The following is a 21,315-nucleotide window of genomic DNA, read 5'->3' on the forward strand; positions in this document are numbered from 1 at the left end:
AGTACCTAGGACCACTCTTTGTATACCTATTATTGGGGAGTAATAGAAAGATCCTGGAGGGTAGGATCTATATCATTTATTTATATCTTTGGGTACCTAGTCCCTAGCCTAGTACCTGATACACAAAGATGGTTAATGAAGGCTTGTTAGGTTGAAGAAAAATGAACTGAAACAAGCTGGACAAATAAGGGAATAAATTGAATAAAGTGAGATCGTACCATACTAAAACTTTGAATATCATGCTAAAAAAAATTTGAACTTTTTTGGTTAATTGTTTTTTGTTTTTGTCCTTAAAGAAACCATCTTGTGTTCTTGAACTGTAGATTTAAAATATGAAAGGATAGATTGGAATGGAAGTTAAAAGGAGACTCAACAGTATTAATCAAGAGGTCATTAAAGGAAAAGAACAATGAAATGATGAAGCCATGAGAATGGAGAGGAAAAGATGTGTCTGAAAAGCTTTGCAAAAGAAAAAAAATGACAAGATAGTGATAAACCGTGTAGAGGAATAGGAGGAATCAGAGAGGCCTACAAAGGAAATAGTCTATGAAAGAAAAGAATAATGTGTCTCAGAGAGAAAGAAGTCAATAGGCCAGGAGAACTTCTTTAAGGGAAAAGATGATGAGGTCACTATTGGACATTCTGATTCTGAGGTAATTATGGTCTATGCCTTTTGTCAGTTATGTTAGAGTGGATTTTTTTTCAAGTATTAGACAACCATTAATGTCCTTTCCAAACCTCGTGATTCAAATGTGAATTTCCTCTAGGGAATTGGGAATAAAATAAAGAAAAAGGAAAGGCTCAAACAATAAATTTAGTAACAATTCTTATATAGATCTGAGTCAAAAATAAGAGAATATATGAGCTCTCCAAGTAGAGAGTTGAGTCTTGAATGATGGCCATATGGTAGAATGGGAGGAGATAGAGGAGCTAGCTAGTAAAAGAGTCACAGAAGTGGCAGTCAAAGAAGAGGAGAACCAGCAAAGTTCAGTTTTTCTTAACACAGGAGAGGACTGAGTTTCGTTATGTTGATTCACAACAGTGCCAAATGCCATGGAGCTGTTGAAGGGGATACTTAAGTACTCAAACTCATCTTTGACTTCATTGAATACATGTTCCCTCCAACGATGCGCATTGCATTCTATCCATAACTGTGCATGTTGTCTTATCCTAAGTTGCTTCAAAGAGTCTATCATGATGGTATTAAAGAGATAAGAACTAAAAAACTAAGAGAAGAGGAAAAAAAAGTCTTTGATTTAAGAAGAAGATTCAGTAAGGTTGTGAAGGCAGAAGTTAGATTGAAGGAAAAAAAAATGAATGGATGTGAAATTAAGGGAACTGGTCTAGACCATGATTTTTAGCGAATTAAAAGAAGAAGGAAAAGTCCTACTGATGAAAAAAGGCTGATTTTTTCTGTTTCTTCAAAATAGATATGTGCACATTTGGCAGTGTTCAATTCAATTAAACAAAGATTTTAAGATGTTTTTCATGGGTGAAAGGCACTGTGCTAGTCACTTGGAATATAATGATGGGGCTCCTCAGGAGGTTTACAGTGTTATTAGAGAGGAGGGAGAGGAAGATATTGAAGAAGCACCAGATAGAGAGAGTCATTCTGGGAGCAAGTTTCTGAGGAAGATGACAAAGATGGAGTCTTGAAAGACTAGGTTTAGGGAGAAAGACTAAATTGTAGAATAAAAAAAAGAAATGATGTATGCTTTTAAAGCAACTTTTCCACAGTAAGAAGGGATCTGTTTTTCATTGTCTTTTAGCAATAATCTCTTAAAATTTCATAATATCTTCTTTAACATGCATGATTATAGGAGTTTAAATAAAGCATAACAATACTTTCTTAAATCAAGGAAGAAAACAAAGTATGGGGGGAAATGTCATGCCTCCTTTAAAAATTTATAAACAATCTCCAGAATTTATCATATGGTTAAAAAATTTGTGCAGTAGGTACTACTTCATCTGAAAGGTAGTATGGCATAGTGATAAAAGCACAAGATTTTGAGCCAAAATTTGAGCCAAACATAGGGGTTTATATCCCAGAATTGCTACTTATTAACTGTCTGGTCATGGGTAAATTGTTTAACCTCTCTGTGTTGCAGTTTCTGAGCCTACGAAACAAACTAGTTGAACAAGATATTAGCTAAGTCCCTTTCTTGTTCTAAATGTATGATACTACATTCTAGTGATCCTACAGGATAAAATAATACTCCTTAATCTTGCATTTAAGATGGGCTAAATGTGGGCTTTATTTCTACCACCTTTTCCAGCCTTAGTTTGTCCTCCTGCAGTGATATCCTGCACAGGTAAAATATTAGTAGAACTAGGCTTTTTTAGTCAGTTTTATTGTCATTAAGAGGAATTTCTGTGGCAGAGTTGATCCTTTTCCTTCCTTCATGATTTTGTTAGTGTAATATTTTGTTAATGATTAATATAATAATAATAATAATAATAATAATAATAATAATAAAAACGGTTAATAGCCAGAACTGAAGTCACTTTCCTAGAAATCATCAGGAATGTGAATAGAACCCCCAAACCAGAATCCTAGCCACTATATTACCGCTTAATTCAGATTTGGGGCTATGGATATAAAATTTCAAACTTAAGCCAGAAGAATGTATTCCTTTTCTTCTCATACTTTGCATTGGTAATACTTATTTTTTTCAAACCATTCATTTAAATTTCTTTCCATGACTATCCATCTTTTCATTCGCATTAATGAAGAGAAGATCCCAAAGAAGATTTTCTTTTTTAAACCAAAGAAATGCACTCTTTGATGTCTGCCTCAATGCCAGTCCATTTTTATATGAGAAGAATGGTAGATTTTTTTTCCCATTAAAGGCCCCTGACCCATAAGGAAAACAAAACCTAACCAAGCCAACACACCAGAAAAAAACCTTAGCTCTTTTTTTTTTCTTAGAAAAATATACAACATTAAATTTGTAAGCTTTTTTCAACATAGAGAGGAAAATTTATCCAATTAATACAACTATTTTTCAGTCCACAACTCATCTTCATGTTAGGATTAGTCAAAGGGCAGGATAAGTAAGAAGAGACCAAAGGAAGAATAAAAAGGGAGTAGGAAGGAGGGAGTATAAAAAACAAAGGAGAAAAGAAATTTATGTACATAAGAGATAGTAGGAATCACTAAGTGCCCCAAGATAAAGTAAATTACACCCTGAGCCTCCGAAGTTGAAGCCTACCTGTGAGATGGAAATGTATTTCATTTACTAATCAACTGCAACATCCACACATGAAAACTGAATTGAATTCATTGAATTCAATTTAAAAAAATAACCCAAATTCATTAAAACTACAGGTTGTTTTGCTGTTCTTTTTCTGTGTGATAGCAAATAACTTGTCTTTCTGAGTTTTTCTGTTTCCAAACCATTATCTGAGTAAATTTAGTAAAACCACTAAATGATCAAAAAACCAAATAATTTTTAAGCAGTTACTATAATGGGCGAGGTGCTACAAACTGTTAAGAAGACAAGGCTTCTCATGTATGTCTCTGTTATAAAAGAAATTATGATAATTCAGATTGCCTCCCCATGACTTAAAAACAGCCACAACCTCCGTAACACCAACAATACCCTTGAAGAGAATTCTAGCCAAATAACATTATCTTTTTCACATTTAAATGGCTTTTTGTTATTTATAAACTTAAAAATCATTGATTTTTAAAAGAATATTTAAATATACGGGTAAAGAGAAAAAAAGAATTTTATACGAAAGCTTAAATCTAGCCTATAAAGATTGCTACTTTCATTTTAAGTATGCGTTAGTTTTCACATGGTAGCACTAGCACCACAAGGAATATCATCTTTAAACTGTCAAGGATACTCCTTACCCTTCCTAGCATTTTTACTATAATGCCACAAAATCTATTTTGTATAGACTGAATAGTCTCAGCACGAACCTAAAATATAGTTCCTGGTAACTGATTAAATATGATTGTTAGTGACCAGTGCTAGTGATGTAGATATGAAAATCACTTCCTATAGAAGGTAATTTTGATTAATTTTGTTGTTGGTTGTTCAGTCATTTTGGTTGTGTCTGACACTTCTTGATCCTATTTGGGGTTTCCTTGGCAAAAATACTGGAGTGGTTTGCCATTTCCTGCTAAAGCTCATATTACAGATGAGCAACTGAGGCAAATGGGGTTAAGTGACTTGCCCAGGGTCACATAGCTATTAAGTGTCTGGGACTAGATTTTACTAAAGGAAGAGGAGTCTTCCTGACTCTAGGACTAGCACTCTACTTTGCTACGTAGCACTTCCGTTTTTGCTTTTATTTACTATAGAATGAGGCTGTGTTTTCATCTGAGCTGATTGCTGCTCTCACTATTAACTAAAATGGAAAGGGAAAGTTGATAGGATGACACTCAGCTGAGACTGTATTCTTTTGCAGTATAATTTTTGATGTAAAAGGCCTAAGTCAATGTGGTCTTTCTGTGGGCAAAGTAAATAATTAGGCATAATCTTTTCCATTTGAGGGCTCAGAATCTAAGATGACCCATGGGGAGGATACTCAAAAGGACAAATATTTCAAATTTAGAGTCAAAGACTGGTGTTAGGTTCCATCTCTTCACCTTACTAATTTATGGCATTGAGTGAATCTTTTCACTGTTCCAGAAACTAATTTTATTCTCAGTCAAATGAGGGGGTTGGACTACATATTCTCCAAGGACCAGCTCTAAATTCTATGATATTATGAACTTTAAAAAAAATAACTTAATTGGTGACATTTTCTAATTGCCCCCAGGGTAGAGAAGGGTAGATTAATCTCTAGAGATATACAGAACTATAGGTAACTATATAGGCACCATATAATTTTTTTCCCGTTTCCTTTCTTTTTGTCCTCAAGGAACTCAAAATCTAGAGAGTATCTCAAGAAAAGGTGAGGTATCCTTTCTTTAGGTATAGGGCCTAGGTGAGCTTAAGCAGATATATTTTTTTTGGAGGGGAGAAGGCAGGGAACTGGGGTTAAGTGACTTGCCCAAGGTCATACAGCTAGTAAGTGCATCAAGTGTCTGAGGCCGCATTTGAACTCAGGTCCTCCTGACTCCAGGGCCGGTGCTCTACTCACTGTGCCAGCTAGCAGCCCCAAGCAGATATTTTTATTTAGTATACTAGAAGGAGTCTAAAAAGTTAGATAAGCATGTGCTGAGGAGGCCTAAATAGGACCATCAAAGTTTGATAAATCAAGTAAAATTATTTATTATAGATAGATAGAGATAGTGTGTATGTTTGTCTGTATCTCTCTGTCTCTATATATGTGTGTGTATGTGTGTGTATGTATGTGTATTTATGTGTGTGTGTGTGTGTGTGTGTGTGTGTGTGTTGTTATGGAAAGGAAAAGTTTGAGGTAAGTCATGTACCCAATGGCAGGAATACAATCACAGGCAAAGTTGGAAACTCCTTACTGAATAAGCAGTTTGAATGGAAAAAACATTTCCTTTAGTATTTCAGTGGATTTCTTATTTCTCATAAGAAGTTATTCCAGGGCTGGGAACATGTGGCCTGTAGGTCCTCAAGTGTGGGCCTTTGACTGAATCCAAATTTCACAGACATTCGACATCATATTTATCAGTACAACATACATTTCTCTGTTGACATCTTTTATGCCATTTCTCTTCTGTAATTCCTTGTTCATGATGTTTTAAATCTTACTTATACCCGCAATGTATATCTCCATTGCCCTTTGAGGAATCATCTACTTCAATTTTTGGAGGGGAAAAGTCCTAGATGGGAACTGAGAGGAGGATGGGAAGGTCTGGTCAATAGGCTATGATCAACACTGGAAGAAACTGAGCAGGTAAATGCAACAGAAAAGTGGCTGGAGTTAGAAGCTTACATAATATTTATCCTGCTGAGACGAGTTGTCTGATATTAGATGGATGTCAAGTGGCACCTTTCTTAAAACTGCCCATTCAATCTGATGAGAAAAGCAGCTTTCCTGGGAATCCCTCTATAAGCCTCTAGATTTTTGAAGAATCCTTGTATTTAGTCTATCTGATTCATGCCCTTGGTTCCTGTCCTCAAGGCAATTAGATTTAATTAAGTGAAAGGAGCATGGAGATGAGTAAATACAAATGATAGAGAGACCATTAAGAGGGATCAAAAACTTATTCCTCAAGAAGGTTGTTTTGAAGGAAGGTCAAGTTTCTAAGAGGCAGAAGGAAGGAGTGAGTACATTCCAGGTATGTGAGGCAGCTTGGGCAATAGTAAAGGGATGGAGAGATGCTGACTATGGGAATATGGATAAGGGAACCAGCTTAATAAGAACTTGTCACGCTTGAAGAGGAGTAATGTTTAATAAGTCTGGAAAGGTAAACTAGAACCAAAATGTGGTAACCTTTAAATGCCTGCCTGAAAAATGTGCAGCTTATCCTAAATGCACTAGGGAGCAACAAATGTTTCTTAAGCAGTAGCATAGTATGGTCACAGTTGTGATTTATGAAAAGTATTCTGGCAGCTCTGTGGAGGATAGATTGTAGAAGAGGGAGGGATGCTTAAAAATGCATTTCAATACTAAAACAGGGTAAAAGAGCTGCATGACGAAGTGAAGAAAATATTGGATGAGAGTCAGGAAGACACACTAACTCCTGCCTCTGACATTTACTAGCAATATCACCATGGACAAGTTGCTTAATGTCTCTGAGCTTTATCTGTAAAATAAGGATAATAATTTCACCTATCTCACAGGAATATTAACATTAAACAGAATGTCCCTAAAAGTTTTAGTGGTTTTAAGTTTTAAAATTTAATTAAGATTTTTGGAACACCATATATTCTAATGTAGTCTAGTTTTAAAAAATCTGTACATGATTGTTTATATTTAGATAAATTTATTTTAAATAATTAAATATACATATTAAATTAAATATATGAATATATTTGTATAAATAAATATTCATTTGTATATTTTATATTATATAAATATGATTTAGACCAAATGCTTTCTTGACTTGGATATAACAGACATTTTAAAAATGTTTTAAGTTTGGCAAAAAAATGTTATGTATTTGAACTCAGAATAACTGTGTTTAATGTTTAAGTACTCCAGGTATAACTACATCCATCTTACATATGAGAAAACTGAGGCAAAGTGAATAATTGACCTGCTAATGATCACAAAGTTAAAAAGTGATACATTGGCTGGCACCTTAGAGAGAAAAATATGTTGCTCCCTCCCTTCAAGATTAAATCCTAGAACTAATGCAGGCAGTCACTGGCTTGAACACTTCCCCGAGAATTTCAAGATCATAAAGAGAAAAACAGAAGCGAAATAAAGAAAAGCAAACATCTGTTGCAAAATCCCCATCTTTTGATTTTTCAGGAGCTATTGAAAAGAGCATGAGATAGATTGCATGCTGGATTTGAAGTGAAAAAGGCCTGGATTTGAAATCTCTCTTTGAAATGTACTAGCTGGGTGACTGCAGGCAAAATCCTACACTCTTAGCATCCTCAGTTTGCTCATCTGTAAGATAAAGTGTTTCACAAACTTTAAAGTACCTTCTAAAGCTCTACAAGTATTATTGATTTTTCTTTTCCAGAACTCTCATCTTGAATGCTAATAGCTTTTGTAAACATTCTGTCTCTCCTTCAAACAACATATTTAAATAAAGAGATGCTTGATGTTCAAAGACAGAATATTATTAACTTGGTCAGAGAAATCCATTCCCTTGGTTAGAATACATCCAAGATCTTGACATAACAGTGTCAAGGTAGATATGCAGGGGTATTCGAAAGAATCTATAATGAAAAGGTAAGAAAGAGTAGTGAAGTAATCCCTGAAATTAACTAAATGTAATTTTTGAAGAAGATTTGTCATGAGCCATGGGCCACAATATTTGTAATATGATAAAGACTCAATATCACAAAACAGATGATGACCAATAGCAAATTTTATTTTTTCTCTCTTTTAATACAGGTATTTGTGTCAAGTATGGGCTATCATCAGCTGACCTTTGTATGACCTGTCTCATTTAGAGCAGATTGAAAATATTATTTAAAAAATTAAACCTGGCTCTTGGCCTCTGTTTTCTGAGCCCAGTGGAGGAAGTCCCAGCCAGAAACTCAATATGTCTGTTTACAAGATCCAGGCAAGATAGATCTTCAACTCTCATGGAAACCACACTATTGAAGTTGATTGCTATGCTGAAAAAGGTCAGTTCTGATCTGCTGTGCCCAGTGGGGCTTCTACTGGTGTCCATGAAGCCCTGGAGCTCTGAGACAGTGATAAGACCTGTTATACAGGGAAGGGTCCCTCAAAGGAGGTTGAGCACATTAATAAAACTATTGCCCTGACCCTGAGACCCTGATTAGCAAGAAACTGAGTGTTGTGGAGCAGGAGAAGACTGACACATCGATGATAGAGACGGATGTCAATGAGAATAAATCTAAATTTGGCGCAGATGCCATATTGGGAGTGTCTCTTCCTATTTGTAAGGCCAGAGCTGCTGAGAAAGGTGTCTTCCTGTACCGCCATATTGATGACCTTGCAAGCAATGATGAAGTCATCCTGCCAGTTCCAGACTTCAGTGTGATCAATAGTGGCTCCCATGCTGGTAACAAGCTGGCCATGCAGGAGTTCATGATCCTCCCTGTTGGAGCAGCAAACTTTGAGGAGGCCATGCGCTTTGGAGCTGAGATCTAATACAACCTGAAGAACGTGATTAAGCAGAAATATGAACATGAACAGGATGTGAGGGAGGGTGGCTTTTCTCCTAAAATCCTGGAGGATAAAGAAGCTCTGGACCTGCTAAGGAATGCTATTGGTAAGACCGTAATTGGCATGCATGTTGCTGCCTTAGAATTTTTCTGATCTTGGAAATGTGACTTGGACTTCAAGTGTCCTCATGATTCTAACAGACACATCTCCCCTTCTGAGCTTGGGGACCTCTACAAGAGTTTCATCAAAGACTGTCCAGTGGTGTCTATTGAAGATCCTTTTGACCAGGATGATTGGGAAGCTTGGAAGAATTTCACTGCCCCTGCAGGCGTGCAGGTGGTAGAGGATGATATCACAGTGACCAGTCCAAAGTGCATTGAAAAGGATGTGAATGAGAAAGCCTGCAACTGCCTCCTACTCAATGTGAACCATATTGGCTCCGAGACTGAATCTCTCCATCAGTGCAAGTTGGCCCAGTCTAATGGATGGGAGTAATGGTTTCCCAACATTCAGAGTAGATTGAAGATACCTTCATTGCAGACCTGATGGTGGGTCTCTGCACTGGGCAGATCAAGACTGGTGCACCCTGCCAATCTGAGCATCTGGCCAAGTATAGCCAGCTTCTCAGAATTGAGGAAGAGCTGGGCAAAAAGGCTGTTTGCTGGAAGGAACTTCGGAAAGCCTCGGGCCAAGTAAGCTCTGTGGCCAGGAGCATAAAAGCTCACAGGTGCCGGTCACCTCTGCAGAAGTCAGTTCCTATCCTAAGAATAGGCAGCACCAAGTATTAGACCAGTTTTGTTTTGAGGACAAGGGGCTCTGCTGCTTAAGTTCCCTCTCCCTTCCATCCTTCTGTGATGTTCTCACTGCTTTGATAGAACTGTTTTACACCAGAGACTACCTGATCATCTGGCTGGCTGTCAGAAGACTCTTATCATCTTGTGACTAGGATAGAATAACCTGTTTTCACCCCCCAATCCCTGTGTTGATGTGTGGAGCCATGTACTTGTGATGCAGCCAATGAGCCCACAGGCCAAATCCTTAGTTGCTTCTATGTGCAGAATAAAAGTATTCATTAACTGCCCCCCCCCAAAAAAAATTAAACCTGGATCGAAATTTTGCAAAATATAAACATTATAGCCTTATTAGGCCTGAATTATTTTTCATTCTGATTTTAAATTTAGAAAGAATATTAAATATTTGAATATATGTGGCAAAATTATGAAGCTTAAAGTCAAAATCCTTTCATCTTGTACATCTCAGCCATTCATTTTGATTGCCAGCCATATGCTTCATAGTATTGCAAACTTTCGTTTTAAGAGGATTTATATTCTGTATAAGATGCATGTTTGGACCTCTGGCTTTTCTCCACAAATATTTAATTGCATATAATATAGCTTTTCCTGAATAATTTTGGTAGAATGGTGTTTCAAAAACCTTATTTTGAAACCCATAGCAATAAGGGAAGGATAGAGAATACACAGATATATAACACCTCTTATATGCTAGGCACCATGGCAAGTGCTTTACAAACATTGTATCATTTTATCATCACAACAACCTTGGGAGGTGAGCACTGTTATCATCTCCATTTTGAGGAAATCGAAACAAACGGAGATTTAGTTACTTCTAGTATCACACAACTAGTAAGTGTTTCAGTTCAGATTTGAACTTATGTTTTCCTGACTCTAAGCCCAGTATTCAATCCACTGCATCGCCTAGCTGCTTCTAGCAGGTGGAATGGAATGGGATATTAACCCCCAGTTATGTGCCAGGTACTATGCTGATAGCTGAGGATATAGATAGCTTATATTCTCTTGTTAAGACTACGAGTGTGTGGATGCATATCTGTATATATGTATACAAATATATACACACATATACATATATATATACATATATACACAAACATAAATACATGTCTCTATCAAGCTCTAGCTAGCTATCTGTCTGTTTATCTATCTACTTATCTATATCTGGGGTAGCTAGGTGGCTCAGTGGATAGTGCAAAGGGGTTAGAATCAGGAAAACATCTGCATGAATTCAAATCTGCCCTCAGACACTTATTAGCTGTGTAATGCTGGGAAAGTCACTTAAACCTGTTTACCTCAGTTCCTCACTATAAAATGAGATGCAGAAGGAAATGGCAAACTAAAATGGTTAAATGAACAAGGTCAAACAGATGTTAAGGAGCAGAGGATTTGAAGCCAGGTCTTTTGACTCCAGAGCCATTCTGTGTTTCCCCTATAAAACAGTGTCTCCAGACTATACATACTTTTAATGTCATCTCATTATTTGTATTTTTTTGAAGAGAGGATAATACACAAATCAGAATATAAGGGACACTGTGATTTTATCAAATGATTAAGATTAGAGTATAATTCTGTTTCTTGGAACATACAAATATAAAATGAATTTTCTCTGACATTTCCGAATATTATCTCACTAAAGTCCTGTCACAATATTTCATTAAAAGCATGCATAGTCTGGAAGCTACATAAGTTGAACCCAAGCACTGACATGACCTCCCCAGGCTTAGGTGATACAGATATTTGCCCAGAGATAGATTTTGCATCTGTTATCCTTTTCAGATCATCATCTTATTTGATTATAAATACAACTCTGTGAAGAAGGCAAGGTGTGCATATTGTTCCCATTTTTTTCATTAAAGGAACAGTCCAAGAGAGATCATGTTGCTTTTCCAAGGTCATGCAGCAAGGTGGGCACAGGCCTTGAATTCTGCCCTTCTAATTCCCAGTTCAGTGTTCTTCCCACTTCAGGAAACATTTATATTGAGAAATTTATTATTAAGTACCCAGGCCTCTTCCTGTTTATTATCTGTTCTGCTGCAGATATTTGTTTGTATAGGGAATATCATAAGCCACCGTATTTATTGATCTTCCTTTCTCTATAAGAGGAAGCTTGGCAAAGTGCGGAGAGGGCCAGTTTTGCTTAAAGGATGACATGAGTTCAAATCCTACCTCTCTTGTATACTGGCTGTGTGATCTTGGATAAGGTGCTTAACCTCTCAATGACCCAGAAAAATCTCTAAAACTATATTATAGGTGAACCTATCCATCAGCATCATTGGGAGGTTTCCATAGGAATTTAATGCACACACATGCACACAAACGCACACACACACACACACATATACACACACACACATACACACACATACACACACACATACACATACACACACTCACAAATCATATGTCTTAAGCAATCTATTTTTAATTTCTTTAAAAATCATTAGGTAAAGATAAAGTTATTTATTTGTATCATATGTTAGCTGGATTCATAGAAAACCTTGCCTACAAAATGTCACAAAGGGAAGTAACATAGATATATGGCATCATTAGCAAAGATAGCTGTTATTTGTCCATTTTCCAGATTAGGAAAACCAATACACCCAAGCTGTTCTTAAGGATGAAACTACCATGACATTTAAAAATGAAGTGTTACATCCCAAAGGTTATTAATGACTAAGAGAGTAGGGAGCATGCTGAGGCTTCATGCCAGAATGGAGAAGCAAAACTTGCTCAGATTATAAATATTTAGCCCCAAACAGAAAATACTCAGAGCCATATTCTGCAACCACATTGACAAGAACAGTTCATGAAAGACCAAGCAAGTGCTGGTTGGACCCAGCAGGAATTCATTAATCTGCAGAGCATGTCGTTAGCTAGAGTGAAATGAAGAGAAATCAGTAAAGAGAACAAGCCATTTATAATTCACTGTGCAAAATCACTAACCCAATAGCTCTGGGAAACCTTGCAGATGCAGAAAACCTTCTGGGCCTGAATCCAATACAAACCTGTCAGAAAATATTGATAAAAAATATGCATTTACATTGTAAATAAACATGAATATAGAGCCTGGCTTTATTCAATTCTTTCTAGGAGAAAGGTAAACCTTCACTCAAATGGGGTTATTTAGTCAAAATGATTTAATTAAGACATTCCCAAACCAAATGACTCCTCACTGAATGACTGAAACTGCTTATTGACAGATAACATTGACGTCTGAGACTAACATCAACCATATGCAAAGTTCTGTTCAATAGAAACTATTTTCAATAATTACTTATTGAAAAACACTGAGTTTCTTTGAATTTAGAGCCACTACCAATAGTTCTTCAATGTGAACCTTGTCCTGGGATATTTTTTGTTTTTACCAAGCGTTGTATTGTCCAGTATTTTCTATAGCCCACCAGAAAAGGGCCATGTCTCCACATGGTGATGAAACTCAAATCAAAGTGTAACATTAATTTATTTCTTACCAATTGATCTTTGAGTCAGAAAGATGTGTATGGAAAGACATGGGTTTTCTAAATAAACATCCTCCATCTTTTCTGACTGATTTTTTTTTCAATCACGGATAATATATGACAATGAGACAGAGAATGTTAAACTCTTCTAGATTATATTTCACCAGACAAAAAATGAGGCAGATGATGGGGAGAAAGTATAGAAGGAATAAATTCACCAGGTCCAGTGCAGAGTTAAATTCTGTCTAGACAGGTCACTCCTTAAGTGGGTCAGTGAGTCAGATAAGGCTCCAACAGATCATGATTATACTCCATTTCACGTTAACAGCACCCTTCTCTTTCGATTGTCTGCAGCTGTCCTTGTGCATGTCTATACCTGGAACGAGGGGAAGGGGGACTTTCCTAGGATTCTCTGTCCCCTCCCTGCACTACTTTTTTCCTCCCATGTTCCTTCAGTCTTTCTTTCTACCTGATAAAATCTACATTTTCCATCAGGTGCTTTGCAAGTAAAGGGCTGCAAAGGTAATGTGAGCATTATCCCCATTTTATGGCTAAGAAAATGGAGGCACAGAAAGAGAGAAAGCCACTTGCAGAAGGTGGGGCACCCTGTTAATAAGTGACATAGCTTGTATTGTTGCTGATGTTCTGCCTTTAATGCCAGTCCACTTTCTTCTACAACATGCTATTATAAGCGCATTTGAAAATAAACTTTTAAAGCTAGCATACATCACTTACTTTCCTAGTGATGGACAGCAAAAGGCAAATAAAGCATTAAGGTTTGTGTGGGAGGGATGTTGGCAAAAAAGACAAATAAAATATAGTTCTTTAAAATCATGGTATACTTCTGTAAGGAAAGTGTAAATTCCATATTTCTCAACCAGAGTGCTTTTTTTCCCCTAAGAACTTCATTCAATTTAAGGAAATTTTTAGATTCATTTTCTGCCTCCCTTGCTACCAAGCAGTAAAGTATGAAAAAAGCTTAAAAGCTATGGTAAGAGATGGGGGGAGGGGAGCATCAGGGACCAAGGACATCAGCCCAGTGTTTGTAAGCTTTACAAAAGTTAAGAAACTATTTGGCATCTTCAGGGGTAGCTTTTTGTGCCAGTACTGTTTTTCTTCATACATCTGAGAAATGCCAAGGCAGTGCTTCTGGATTGAGTTGCAAGAAGGCATCCCTCAGTAATTTCTATAGAAATTCTCTTAAGCAGAGAGCAGCTTTTCTTTCCTTATTGAAGAATCACTGGACTTTAGAGCACAGTGGGATAGATAATGAAAATTGCAGCACTAACTCATCTTATTGTCACTTGCCAAGATGGAAGTTCTACTTTCCAGGACAGTCAAAGTTGTGAAGATTTAGCTCAGTATTTAAAAATCAGTAACTTCTGTATTCAAGTATACTTTTCATTTCGTTGGTTACCTATGTAATCTCTGCTCTCTACGCTTTATAAAAAGCAACAAAGTGCCCAGAGGTAAATATAAAAACCAGTATATACCAGATAAGTCAAGTGGCCACTGTGACTTTTACCACCATCACCCCTCAGACCCTGAATGAAGATATCTCAGGACCCTAAACCTAAGGGCCTTGAGAATAGAAATCCTTCTAGCATAGAATACCAAGTCATAATCCTAGTAAATAACCCCTGTGGAAATTCTTGCCACCAAAAGCCATGGTATCATCAGACATTGCATCAGAAACTATTATGTTTTTCATCGTGACTTTAAAGAAGAGATCCTATCACCTGCTTTGTCATTATAGCCTAAGGACTGTAGGACATTTCCATCTTAATTGCAGCTCGTAAAATTCTCCTTCCATTTCATATTATTTAGAATTTCCAGTTTGATGCTTCATCGTGAGGTGCAGCTAACTCCGAGTATCTCAAAGCCTATGCAGCTAAGATGAAGACCCTGGAAGCTCCTATCAAGCTGGGAAGGTCTCAAGAATGGGTCTATAGATAGACTGAATATCTGTCATCTAAGGACTTATCTAGTCCAGTGTGGAGAGGCAAGTGACCCAAAGATATTGAGTGGTTTGGCCCCAGCTTTTAAAGAAAACATTAACTAAACCATGGAGAGTTTAGATCCACATGGATAGACCCCATTCATACATGCAAATTAAGTCACAAATCTTTTAAAATATTGAAACAGAAATTTTCAAAAGAGCTTGGAGGTATTTATCTTGGATAAGATGGGTTATGATGAAGTCTATGGATATTACAAATGAAATACATGAAATATCATCAATCACTAAATGTCATTTGGAGGTGATTTAACCTGGACCTGTCATTTTATAAGTAAAGAAACTGAGCTCTAATATTCGTTTTCTCGATCGTCAGCTTGAGTTTGTATCTCCCTGTAGCAATGATGATGGTCCTCTGCATTCAGTAGAAGTTTAATAAATGTTTTATGATTTGAAGTGCCTGTGGCCACAAAGCCAATTAATGGAAGTTGGTGACTAGAACCCTTGTCTTCGGATTCCCAAAATAAAGCCTCTTCTAAAATACCATGCAAACTTGATGGCATGATACTCAACTGGTATCTACATGACAGAAAAAAGTATATGCTTTGTCTACGTATAATCAAATAACTAATTTAATTGTTTTATTTTTCTCCTACCACTTCTTGGAAGCATGTAGGAATTGTCAAAAACTGACTTTAAATTCAGAAAGTACAGCCAACTTGAGCTGTTAACCAACTAACTTGATAGAGTAGTAAACTGTTTTTAGTAGTAAGTAGCAGTAAAAAAAAAATTAAGCATTGGCGGTAGGAATCTCTAGGGGAAGGGGGGAGGAAAGAAAAATAAATTCATGTGGTAATTTTGTTGTGCATTTAAAAGGAATAGTAAGTTCTGCCTAGTAGATATGCAGTTTCATGTACAATCATCTTTTCATCATAATATGATGTGGAAATGCTTGTTTTATTCCATAAATTAAAAAAGAGTCCCAATACTTAAAAATATTAACTGTTTACTACTCCATCAGCAACAACAGCATTCATATTTCTTACTTGCATTATCTAGATAGTTGCCCTGTTATTGCACTTTGCCCATGTGGATTGTAAAACAGTAACCTACAAAATTCCCATAAGCTAATATGAATTTTAATTAAAAATTAGCCTCTGAAGCACCTTTGAATGCTTCAGTATATCTAAAATCTCATCAATGCAGTAAATATCCTCAGTGGTACAAATGGCAAAGCATCTGTGTCTTCTCTTCCTATGTGAATGTTGTCCATGCAAATTCTTACCATTTTGTTGTACCTTGCTGTCACCACATGAATATTTGACTTCCTTTTCCAATCACAGATCTTTCTATTTATATGCTTTATGCTGTTTCTCCCAAGTCATTCTTTATTGGCAATATCTTTCAATCGACTTATACTCAACATGACTCCAATGACCTTGGGGTGGTACAACTGAAATTCTTTGGAGACTATTGTATTCTATAACTCTGATCTTTATAACATCATTGGAAAAGACATGAATGTAAAAAAAATATGCCTTTGCTTCAGGGAGAAACTTAGGGACATTGAAAACACTGTAGGATTTCACAAATGAAATCCATCCCACTCTCTCCCTCCTATTCAGTTGATGTCCTAGTTCATCATTTGTCTACAGTGTCTATTTAAAAAAATATGAGCACTCGTATGCCAATTCTATGGCCTATCAAAATAATTATTTTAGTCTGGACAACAGATTTTCTTTATCCATATTTTCTTTTCCTGTGCAGACAGGTTTTTGAGTTTCATGACTCATTCAGAAGTGCTATAGGATTCCAAGACTTGTTTTATTTAATGCAATGTCTTCACAAACAGGAGAATATGCAGTTTGTCATTAACTAGAGGGAATCTCTCCTTCATTTGAACTGTGCATGGTCATGACAATGGCAAATAACTTCAGCATGATGTGTTATAATCATCCTTGCATATAGGACAAAATTAAAAATATAAGAATAATAAAGTTGGCATATATTAGCCAACATAATATTATCAACACTATTTATAGTATCTTTGTACCCATTGTGAGATATTTCTTCATGGGGGAAAAAACCTACCTGGAAAATATAACCAAGAGAGAAAATTAAAAAAAAAAGTATTAGACTATCTGAAATCCATGATCAAAAAAAAAAAGAAACTAAAAGAAAAGGAAAGGAATAAAAGGATAGACATCATCTTTCAATAAATTATCAAGGAAAACTGTCCCAGTATTCTAGAACCAGAGGTTAAAATGGAAATTGAAAGAATCTATTTATCACCTCCTGAAAGAGATCACCAAATGAAAACTTCCAGGAATATCACAGCCAAATTCCAGAGCTCCCAGTAAAGGAGAAAATATTGCAAATAGCCATAAAGAAAAAAACTCAACTATCATGGAGCTACAGTCAAGATAATAAAAGACTTAGCAACTTCTACATTAAAGGATCAGAGGGCTTGGAATATGATATTCCAGAGGGGTGAGGAGCTAGGATTACACCCAAGAATCACCTACCCAGCAAAACTCAGTATTATCCTTCAGGAAAAAAATGGATATTCAATGAGAGAGAGGACTTTCAAATGTTCTTGATGAAAAGATCAGAGGTATGTAGAAAATTTTACTTTCAAATACAAGACTCAAGAGAAATATAAAAAGGTAAAGGAAAATCATAAAGGACTTAACAAGATTAAACTGTTTACCTTCCTGCATGAGAAGATGATACTTGTAACTCATAACACCTTTATCGTTATTTGGGTATTTAGGAGGAGTATACATAGACAGAAGGTACTAGGTGTTAGTTGCAGGAATGATATCTGAAAAAAATAAAGTTAAATTAAGAGGTGAGTGAGTAATGTAGTGGAAGAAAGAGAAAGGGAGAGGTAGAATGTGATAAATGATTTAATGTGAAAGAGACAGGTAAAAGTTTTCACAGTGGAGGGGAACAGAGGGAGGTAGGGGGAGTGAGTGAACCTTACTCTCATCAGAACTGGCTCAAAGGTGGAATAATATACACACTCAAGTGGGTATAGAAATCTATCTTACCCTGCAGGAAAGTAGGAGGGGAAGTGGTGGGAAGGAGGGGATGATGCAAGGGAGGGCAGATTGGGTGAGGGTATAGTCAGAAGCTAAACACTTTTGAGGACGGACAGGAAAAGGAGGCAGAGAGTAGAATAAAAGGGGATGGGGAAAGGATTGAGGGAAATATAGTTAGCAATAGTAACTATCAACAAAAGTTTGAAGCAATTTCCTCTGATAAAGGCCTCATTTCTTGAACATATAGAGAAGCGAGTCGAATTTATAAAATTAAGAGCCATTCCCCAATTGATAAATGATCAAAATATATGATCAGTTTTCAGATGAAGTATTCAAAGCTATCTTTAGTCAAATGAAGTGTGTGTGTGTGTGTGTGTGTGTATGTGTGTGTGTGTGTGTGTGTGTGTACTCACACTATTGATGGGAAAAATACAAATTCAAACAACTTTGAGGTACTAATTCATAACTATTATTACATTGGCTAATAGGACAGAAAAAGAAAATGATAAATGTTGGAGGAGATGTGGGGAAAAGGAGACATTAATGTACTGTTTGTGGAGTTGTGAAGTGATTCAGCCATTCTGTAGAACAATTTAGAACTATGCCAAAAAGCCATAAAATCATGCATACCCTTTAACCTAGCAATAACAGTTCTGTATCCCAAAAGAGATAAAAAAAGAAAAGGACCTATATGTGCAAGAATATTTATAGCAGTTATTTTTGGGGGCAAAGAATTAGAAGTTGAGAGAATGCTCATTAATTGGAGAATAGCTGAACAAGTCGTGATATGTAATTATGATGAAAAACTATTGTACCATAAGAAACGATGAGCAAGATGCTCTTAGAAAAACCTGTAAAAACTTTCATAGGATGATATAACATGAAATGTACTGTCTACAAAGTAACAGCAATATTGTAAGATGATCAGCTGTGAATGACAGCTATTCTCAGCAATACAATGATCCAAGGCAACTCTGAAGGATTTGTGATGAAAAATGGTGTCCATCCCCAGAGAAAGCACTGATGGTATCTGAATACAGAATTCTTTGACTTTATTTTTCTTGAGGTTCTTTTTGGTCTATATTAGTGTGTGTGTGTATATACATGTGTGTGTGTGTGTGTGTATGTATATATATATATACACACCTATCTATCTCTATATACACGTGTATATGTGTATATATGTGTTTATGTATATATGTGTATATATATGTGTATGTGTGTGTGAATATTTGTATATCTTTAATTCTAGTTATTTTTTTAATTGAAGCTATACATAACTGTAATGGGCTACATCAGGAGATTGTAGGTTTTTCTTCGTTGGAGATCTTTATGCTGATAATGGATGACTACTTGTCAAGTAGGTCATAGAGATATTTTGGGGGTTATGGGTTGTCTAGGTAATGGCTTATGTCCCTTTTGATTCTAAAATCCTTTGACACTGAACGATCACTTGAGTTTGAATCCTTGCTCTGATAATTATGAGTCTGTCCGTGGGCAAGTCAGTAAAAGTTACCTGAGCCTCAGTTTCCTCATCTGTAAAATGTAGAGAATAATATTAGCACTGTCTAGTTCACCAGGTTATCATGAAGAAGTTACCTTGTAAACATGACAGTGATACGCAAATATGGCTAGCATCATTTTCATCAATCTATAGGTTATGAAGCTAAAGATCGATGCTATTTTTCATCACTTTCATGACTATCTCTATTGACTTTGTGTACGAATGTGTACTGTACAATGATAAACATCCCATTTCCTTCTTTTGGCAAAAGGCTAAGAAAATAAAATTTCACATGTAAGGAGTTTTAGCACATTGGAACAGTTTGTAAGAGATAAAAACTACATATGAGAAATATTCTAATCTCAGCATGAGGAATAGTTTCCTCCATAGATATGACCTTCAGGAATAATTGTTTGAAAAATAGACATTTAAAGCTATTTCCCATTTTTCTACCTGCTTAAACTAACATATTGTAGTGCTTTCCTGAATAACAAACCTAATTTGTATCATAAAGATTAAAGACTACCTAACACTGGAAGACCATTCATTTTCTGTAGCTCTATTTGGGCTGTCCATCAGTTGAACTTGATATTCTCTTAGCTGAAGTTCAGTTCATTTATTATCAGGAAGATTTTGATGGCATCCAGAGAGAAAATAGAGGTGTATTATTCCTAATTACTGTGTGTCAGTGAAATAGGAAGCAATGACTAAGGAACAGTTTTTAAAACTGCTTAAACAGCTAATAATTTATATTCCTACAATCCTGTACAGGTGGGTGTTAACCTCAGAAATTAATCATATACTTACACGCAAGCTATTAATGCACCTGGAGATTGTCCATTGTGGGAATGGAAAAATGCATACTTCACTCCAATGAGGCAAACAATGGGGAAAGTGAAAATAATTATTTTTAAGGGAGAATAATTTTGTACATGGACAATCACCTTTTATAGAATAGAGTTTTTTGAACTTTCAACTCTGAAAATTAACCATTTTTTTAAACCTTGGAACTGACTCTAGTTGTCTAGAAGTTTTAAGACTTCTCTAAAGAAGAATCCATGAATGTGAAATTAGTTAACAATTTTTTGATTTCTTGTCCTTTTCTTTTGACTTTGTTGTACTTCTATGGGCCAGGATGATCAATTGATCTATATCTGATGTATGTGAATCATAAGATCTCAGAACACTAAGGGAACTATAAGGTCAGAAAGTCCAGGCAATATGAAATTTTATCATGAATTGTGTAATCTTCGCTTGGCTCCATTTCAATTTATTTTAAAGTAGAGTAGAAGAAATATTTGCTTCAATGCTGCATGATTTGGTATAATTTAATTTTGCCATGATTTTCAGCAGAGCTACAACAAAGGTAGGATTGTGGCTTTGCTCCAGGGCATCAGTAGTGAAGAGGCACACTTTCCACAATGATCTTATGTCAGATAGATAGATAGATAGAGATACATATTCTATCTCTATATGTATGTGTGTTTCTCACTATCTGAGACTCTCACTCCTCTGCTGGGGCCCAATCACTTTCAAGGTGTGAGGATGTCTGGTGAGTCATTGGTCATGCTGTAGAATCCTGGTTTGATTTAAAAAAAAATTGGAAGGGAGAAGGCAGGGCAACTGGTATTAAGTGACTTGCCCAATGTCACACAGCTAGCAAGTATGTCAAGTGTCTGAGGCTGGATTTGAACTCAGGCCCTCCTGACTCCAGGGCCAGTGCTCTAATCACTGTGCCACCTAGCTGCCCCTTGGGCCTGATTTTATAGGGAATAAAGCATCCCCTTTACTGATGATACTATGCTAAACTGGGGTGGCATTACCTCTGTGCATTGCCCTAAAATAAGTTTGCCTT

The 21,315-nt window shown here is 36.2% G+C and overlaps 1 pseudogene; it reads left to right on the plus strand.

The window, feature by feature from the left end:
- The first annotated feature begins 8,095 nt into the window (after window positions 1–8,095).
- On the plus strand, window positions 8,096–9,381 carry LOC118853783 (annotated as a pseudogene).
- Window positions 9,382–21,315: the final 11,934 nt, after the last annotated feature.

The sequence above is a fragment of the Trichosurus vulpecula genome, chromosome 6 (genome assembly GCF_011100635.1).
Source record: "Trichosurus vulpecula isolate mTriVul1 chromosome 6, mTriVul1.pri, whole genome shotgun sequence".
NCBI lineage: Eukaryota > Metazoa > Chordata > Mammalia > Diprotodontia > Phalangeridae > Trichosurus > Trichosurus vulpecula.